This window comes from Aythya ferina (genome assembly GCF_964211825.1).
Source record: "Aythya ferina genome assembly, chromosome: 1".
In the NCBI taxonomy this organism is placed as follows: Eukaryota; Metazoa; Chordata; class Aves; order Anseriformes; family Anatidae; genus Aythya; species Aythya ferina.
In genome coordinates, this window is record NC_140296.1 from 73136349 (window position 1) to 73144482 (window position 8134).

The 8134-nt window shown below is 39.9% G+C and overlaps 1 long non-coding RNA gene across 1 annotated transcript; it reads right to left on the reverse strand.

Annotated features, from left to right (window-relative positions):
* Positions 1 to 421: 421 nt before the first annotated feature.
* Positions 422 to 7823, reverse strand: LOC311429739. The gene is made up of 3 exons (XR_014688371.1): positions 7757 to 7823; positions 7066 to 7131; positions 422 to 1631 (listed from the first exon to the last, which is right to left on the reverse strand). It is a non-coding gene; the product is annotated as an uncharacterized lncRNA (long non-coding RNA).
* Positions 7824 to 8134: the final 311 nt, after the last annotated feature.

Consider the following 8134-nt stretch of genomic DNA (forward strand, 5'->3'; position numbering starts at 1 on the left):
GAGAGATGTAGGACTAATAGATTCTTTGAACTAAGATTATGTCAGAATGTGTTTGAAACCAAGAGAAAACAGTAGCAAGGATTACTCTAGTATTCCACGGGCTACATTTGTTTGTTTGTTTTTTGTTTGTTTTCCAGTAATCACTATAATTACTACTGTGACCAATAATATAATCATTATTATTCAATAATCAAAATCAATATACATTATTGTTGCTGTTGACTACCATGGAATTTTAGATGCTAGTAATTTACCACCTTTTTGGAATAGCAGAAAATAATATCACACAATAAAGTATTATAGCAACAGAAATAAATGCAGATATACTATTATTGTTTTTCTCTCAAACAATGGAATTTATAGAAACAAATGAAACACTGACCAGCAGGTGGAAACATCTACAGTAATATTATTACCCCTGCCTTGCTGAAAGTGTATAGAGTAGAGGTATATTTCAAAAAAGATTTGACAGTAAGTCTCATGATTCATTCATGTGATTCATCAGAGAAAAGGTATTTGAGACAGTGAAGCCAAACATCTTCCAGTTCACATGTACATCTGCGATACTTGTCTATCTATGTGAAATTCTGTGTTGCAGTCAGTAGCCAGATTAGTTCTTTTGTGCCATGGAATACTTTATTACGTGACAATAAAGAAGAACTACATACTATTTGGCCTGAAAGAATACAGTTCACCACCTTCCGAAACCTAGTTTGGTGTGGTTTATTTGCCTAAATCAACACATCTAAATTTTAGACACTAAATCTGAATAGATCATCTTGGTTTCCCCTGAAGTCATGAGGAAACATCTTTGCAGAAATGTACTTGTAGACCAAAAGGTGGAACTCTTCTGATGGTGGATATTAACATCTGAGCCAGTCAGCCTAGGCAGCCTTTGCAAATGCTCCTGAAGTTTGATTCATCTGATCTACTACAAATTGTCTGTGTTAGGATAACAGTTTGCACTTTGGTAATTCTTCTTGAGGCTTTTTATTGACTACATATAGACTGTAACTGATTATTTTTCAAGTAAATGTATTGTACCCTAAATGACATCTGTGCTGGATTCATCTAAAGGCTGATTTTTTGAAAGATTTTATTTTCTGAGTACAGTGTATCGCTACAAAACAAAACAACAACAAAAAACACAACTACCAAATATTTGCTTGTGGATTTCATGGAGATTGGGAAAGGCAAAAGTATGATAGAGAATGACTGATCCAGGGTTAATGATATGCCATGTACTCAGACAGTGAAATATACTGGTGAAACGTGCTAGACATTGAAGGAAAAGTAATAAAGGGAAATCACAGACCAACCAAAGTCAGACTAAGGAAAAAGAGCAGACCTTCAGTCTCTAGTGAGGTCTTGCCCAAAAGCAGGAATTTCTTAGATTATTTCTGCCATCTGGTTCCCTCCCTTGGGTGGGGGCCTGATTCTAAAGTGGCATTTTGAGATTCATAGTCCTGGCCAGAGACTCCTATCCCTGCATTATCCTACCCTACCTGTCAGTTTAGGTCTATCTGGTAGGATTCTAAACCTTCAAAAGCTTCCATGGTCGCACAAAAGTAACTGTCCATGTGACACTGAAGAAGGGAGGTATGAGTCCATCAGTCTCAAGGTAGTCTGCCCTGGGAGGAGAAGAAAAAAATATTATTCAGCCTCCTAGAATTTTAATCTTGCTAATGTATTTCTTTTGAAGGAGAGAAATTCCTTTCATTCAGAAGCTCATTGCTTTAGCATTTAGGATGTCTACATATAATAGTTTTATTGACATATTTTCAGTGTCACTTACAGTTCCAGCTCTCCAGAGCACCAGGTTGTCACTCTAAAATATAATTTTAAACAGTACCTTCTGTTGCCAAACACCATGGCAAGCAGTGTTTTAGTCTTGTTAAATTTACATTTTGTTCTTAAAAGAAAAAAAAATGTCACTTTTAATGCCTTTATGTTCTTTAATAAACTCTCTCACAACACACCATGTTTTTTCTGGCATAGCTCTTTTTCAATATTTCTGTTCAATTTCAAAGAAAAGCTTGAAGCATACTTTCATATACTTTTCCTCTCCCAGTCATTCTCCATTGCAAATAATTATTCTGTTTCCCTAAAATGAAGGTGTTGTGAATCACCTTTTCCCAAAAATGTTCTCTAGTTATGCAAAAACTAACAGTAGAAAGTCACTTGCAGAAAGGAAATAAACAGGGTTAAATATGTGGTGTGGGAAACAAACAAACAGACAAAAAAAAAACACAAACAACAACAAAAGGATTTATCACAGCAAGAGACTGATTATTGTTCAAAATAATGGCTAACAAATTACCTGTACCTAAGATACTGCTTCACAGTAAGACATTGCAATCTAATAATGATGGTCGTAATGCAACATACTGTGAAAATTCATAATCTTTATTATTATTTAATCCTCTGCTTAAACACATAATTATTATTTTGGTACTTAGAGACATGGCTTAGTGGTGGACTTAGTAGTTTTAGGTTGATGGTTGGACTTGATCTTTTCCATCTTAAATGATTCTATGATTCAATGATTCCAGGACTATTCTGTGTCAAGAAGAATTGGAAAAAAGTGTTAAAGTGTTTCTTTTACAAAGACCTCAAGTATTCAAAATACCAAATGCCTTTCCCTTGTAACCATTGGTGGTGAAAAAAATTAACTAAGGAGGTGTTATATATGGACTGGTAATTCGTGTCGAGAAAATGGTTGATATTAATAAAGAAGGAGGAGACATGGGAGTGTGGCCATGGGGGTCGGCAAGCCCCTTGGTTGATGATAACATCAGACTCTTAAGGATGAGGCCATCAGGAATGTAAAAGAGTTTAGAGGGAACAAAGAAGGGTGATTCAGGAGATGCTATGCCATCTCCTGTTGCTTGTTCTCCAGCCATTAAGTCATGGAAGTTTCTGGGTGTTTGCTGTTGTTGTTATATTCAAAGTTGTTTGACCAATGAAAAGTTATTTTGAAAAGGACTGCTGTGGGGAGAAGGGTATAAGAGGGGAGCCTGTCCTCAAGATAAAAAAAGGGCAACACGATGAAGTTATGTCATCAATAAAGAAGCAGAAAGAAGGAATTAAAAGGAACAGGCTAGCAGAACGGAGACCAGAACAGGAACAGGCACGTTGATTGCCTCATGAAGATAGGTTCGGCCAGACTCAGCACACTGCTCAAAGAAGCTCGTACAGGAAGTCACTGGAAATAGGTGCACCTGTCGTGGTTCCACTCAAGTGGGCAGCCGAGCTCTACCACAGCTGCTCTCTCACTCCCCCTCCTCAAAGAGGAACGGGGAGAAAATATGTGAAAAGGGCTCAAGGGTTGAGATAAGGATGAGAAAATCATGCAATAATTATTGAAACGGGCAAAACAGACTCAGCATAAGGAGATAGTAAGATTTATTGCTCATCACTAACAAGCTAGAGGAGTGAGAAACAAAGGAAAGAAACCAAAAGCACCTTCCCCCCTGTGATAAATTAGTAGGGGTTTGTTCATTGTCCTTGAGAATTTAAAGAATCTACTGAGGAGATAAGGTTTCACAACTCACGGCATTGTAACATGGGAACAAATGGGGAAGGGGGGTTGGGTGAACATCCTTGTTAAAACAAAGATTTTGTAAGATACCACCCACCCACCGCAAGACATCCTGTTTTGCCCCCACCTGAACACAAGCACAACGCATGATCACCGGAGGAAGAATAACGACCCCCAACAACAGACTGCGCAGTCTCAGGACAGGTCTTGACAAGTCGACAGGTCTCAAGAAGTCGACAAATCGACAAGTCTCGACAAGTCGACAGGTCTTGACAGGTCTCGACAAGTCTCGACAAGCCAGAACTTCAATGCTATAAAACAGTGACACTGGAAAGGGGAAGTTGCGTGCCGTGGTGGAGCGGAGACTCCCCAGCTGCCCAGCGCTGTTTTGCTTGTGTCTGCTTACTTGATTAATAAAATAATTTCAATAGACCAGTAAATTGTGTGGTCTAACTTATTACACCCCCCATCCACCCTCCTCCACCTCCTCCCCCCAAGCGGTGCAGGGGAACGGGGGAATGGGGGTTATGGTCAGTCTACAGCGCTTCTCTGCTGCTCCTTCTCAGTCACTCTCGTCCCCTGTGCTGTGGGGTGCCACCCACGGGATACAGTCCTTGATTAACTGATCCGGCGTGGGCTTCCCACAGGCAGCAGCTCTTCCAGAGCTGCTCCAGATACGGGTCCGTACCACGGGGTCCATCCCTCAGGAGAAAACTGCTCCAACCTGGCTCCCCTACGGGCAGCAGCTCCTGCCAGGTCACCTGCTCCTGCGTGGGCTCCTCTCCACAGGCTACAGGTCCGGCCCGGAATCTGCTCCAGCAGGGGTCTTCCATAGGCGGCAGCCTCCATCGGTGCAGGGCCACCTGCTCCACCGTGGTCTCCTCCACGGGCTGCAGCGTGGACACCTGCTCCACCGTGGTACTCCATGGGCTGCAGGGGGATATCCTGCTTCACCATGGTCCTCACCACAAGCCGCAGGGAACTTGTGCTCCGGAGCCTGGAGCACCTCTCCCCCTCCTTCTGCACTGACCTTTGTGCCTGCAAGGCTGTTTTCTCACTCCTCTACTCTCCCAGCTGCTGTGTGGCGCAGCGTTTTTTTCCCTGTCTTAAATCTGCTCTCACACAAGCGCAAAACAACATCGCTTATTGGCTCAGCTCTGGAAAACAACGGGGCCCTTACCAAACATGGGGCAGCTTCTAGATCCTTCTCACAGAAACCACCCCTATGGCCCCCTGCTGCCAAAACCTTGCCACGTAAACCCACTACAGCACCAGAGCTGGAAAGAAGCTCAAGCTGAGAGAAGCCGACCTGCGCACACAACTGCCCCTCGCTGGTAACCAGTTGCGCATTATGGGGAATCATACGTCCTTAGAAACAAAGACTGTCCTGGTAACCTTACAGCTTATTCTCCTTCTTAACAATCAGACAGTTTATGATCCTGAAATATGGGACCAAATTGATGTCAAGGTGTGGTACTCCGCTATGAAAAACAACAAGGCACCTGGCGAGCAATCTCTGAGGCCTTAAAGAGCCGTGTGGGACCACTGCCAGAAATGTGTGATTTGCCAGACCGGGAGGGAACTGCGGGCTCGTCCACCCATCATTCTGCTACACTACCGGCCCCCCCACCACTACAGCCATCACAGGCCTTTGCTGTTGCACCCCCTGGTGACCTGGATGTGCCTTTTGACCCAGGCCCTATTGGCCTTGAAAAGGAGATGTATATGCTTTTCTTCAGTCTGGGAAGAACGGGATAGATAAGGCCCGAAGGCTGAGTTGCTTGACAACTTAAAGCAAGACATATTGTTCAAAAGGAATGGAAAATGGAGACTTGTTTGTAATCAAGAAAATGAATGAAAAATGGAGACTGTTAAGTCATGGAACTTAAAGGATTGTTTGTTACCTTTTCTGATTGTACATATGTATAGGCATACTCGGGTTTAGTATGTAGAAGCAATGTTCTGTATATTTAGGAAGTTTGATGTTTGTGTGTATGTGTTGGTGGAGTGTAGACTCCCCGCACATTCAGTGCTGTTTACTTGCCTTTTATACCTTTTATAAATATTTCTTTTATAAATATTACAAAATTCAGATTGAGTTGAGACTTCATTTATAACAGAGGTAAATATTAAGAGATCATTTAAGTTGATATGTGCAGTTATCGGGATCCAGTCCTGACTAAGGCTTCACCCAGGAGACCGTGATAAAAGCTGGATAAAAGCTGCCACTTTACCAGCAGCAGAGCAAGATAAAATGATGTTGAATCAGGATGCTGAATTGTGTGGTTAGGATTCTTCTGTTTTGACCATGTAGAGCTTGTCTGTCCAGAGAACAGTTTAATATCATAGATTCCCTTATAAAATATTGTGTTTATGAACCTGTTTCAAGTTCAACAAGAAAATTCACTCAGAGCAAAGCCTTCCCATCTGCCACCACTGTTGAAAACAATAACGTGACATTGCTGCAGAAATATATTGTGTAGTTTATATGGGTCAAAGAAATCTACTTTATAGGTGAAACACAGAATTCAGTATTAGTCCAAATGAAATATTTTAGAATAATATAAGAATTAGTTATAATTAAGAATAATAACTGCAAGAGTTACTATTTTTTCATTGACAATCACACTACCAATCATAACATTAATTATCTAAGAAATATAGAAAAGTCTAACAATATCATTAAAATAGTTATACCAAATGTATTAACCTTTACTCTGATATTCTTACTCTTTTGAGTCATAAGGTTGATGGCTTTGTTCTAGGTGAAGGGGTTATGGAAATCTATCAGAGTCCCAAGTCCCTCACCTAGAGAAGTATGACTTTAAACTGAGGAGTTTCTTCATCTTTGCTGAGAGGAGCATGATGCTGCACTACTTCCTCTTCACACCCATGGCTATTTTTTATACATTCTCTAACAGTTCTAACAGTCTTTATACTTTTTTTTTTTTTTTTTTTTCTCTTCATTGGTCTCCAACTCAATTTTACGTCCAAATTTGCTACATATGGTGCCCATAACATACAGTGGGTACCTCTTTGGTTTATTTCTTACTGTTAAAACTGCTTTTACCCAGGTCCCAAGGATGCATTCATTTAATGATCAGTAATTGACAATTGGTGTTTTGGTTATACACCTTGTACCTCTGATATTGTCCTGCGTTTACACTTCCAAGGCCTTTGTTAGCGTGGCACATTTGTATTTCTCTATGCCACACCCTTATTCTAGGGTCATCAGTGGTTCATGCTTTATATAACTACATGTTATCACCATCTATTACTTACAGAAATATATTAGAATTATTGTAACAATTGGCATTGTGTCTTACAGTTATACAAAGCTAAGCAAGACTAAAAATATTTGGTAATCTCTTTGCCATTGGACAACAGATACTGCAGATAAAATAAGCAAGCTCCAGGCAAGCTTTTGCAAAGTCCAGGCTAAGAAAATCTGACAGGCTCCAGTCCTGAAGATTTGCAAAGTGAGTAAAATGCTTGTAGCCTATTATTATTAACAAAGGTAATACCTTATTTAATAGGCTACATGAAACATCCCTTTTCTGGTTTAGTCTTCCTCAGTTCTTTGTAATGACCTATAACAAAATGTTTAGAAAGTTAGCACCACTACAGGGATTGCAAGTGCTCTTTCTTGCATACTTAGCAGAAAAAACAAGCCCTAAAAGAATCAAGGTCTTCTTGGATTATTTTTTTTTTCCATATTGTATGCTGATGTCAATTTTTAAGAACACTTCTACACTCAAAAGTCTTTACACCTTTAAACTGCTTTTGAACTATCATTTTTTTCCACTATGGCAACATGTCAGAATATATAATAGAGTATAATTATGTTGTGCACTACTTATAAAAGTGCAAAAATATCAGCTACTCAGCTGTGTTCCACTTCTGTATATACAAAAAAAAATGCTTCAAGGTAATTCCATCTGCTGTTTCAAAGTTTCTTACAGCAGTTGGAAAAAAAATCATATATAAGATGAAATGTTAGTTGTAGGGCTAGTTCTAGGAAGCTCTAGATCACCCTCTATGGACCTATGTTTTTATGATTCAATTAAAATACAAACAAACAACAAATCCCCTGCCTGGATATAAACCAAGGGCAAGACTTAATTGACTTGCCTTAGGTGTTACACTCAGGCTAGAGACTTTAGGGTAATTAAGTCAAATGTGAATGTCAAAAATTAAGGATGGGATTTATCTCACCTATTTTCCCCAGGAAGTAATGATGGGATGAATGTATCTCTGGAAGTGTTTGTTCCTCTCCTCTGATTGCAGAAGCAAGCTAAATAATTTCCTTGATGTAAACACTTATATCTGGCCTAATGAACCCAGCTGTGAAAGATTTAGGTGATGAAATATCTGTAACCTAAATATCTAAGTCTAAGAAGTTAGACAAGATGAATGCTATAGCCTATGAATAACTGCATAGACCATTGAAACAAATCTAAATGCACTGACAGCATGACACTTTGACTCAGAATATGTTTATGCAGAAAAGTCACATTTTCTCCACCCAGGAAAGCAGGAAAAGGACATATATCTGTAATAAAAGACAGCCTAAAAGTGATGGTTGTCACCCGA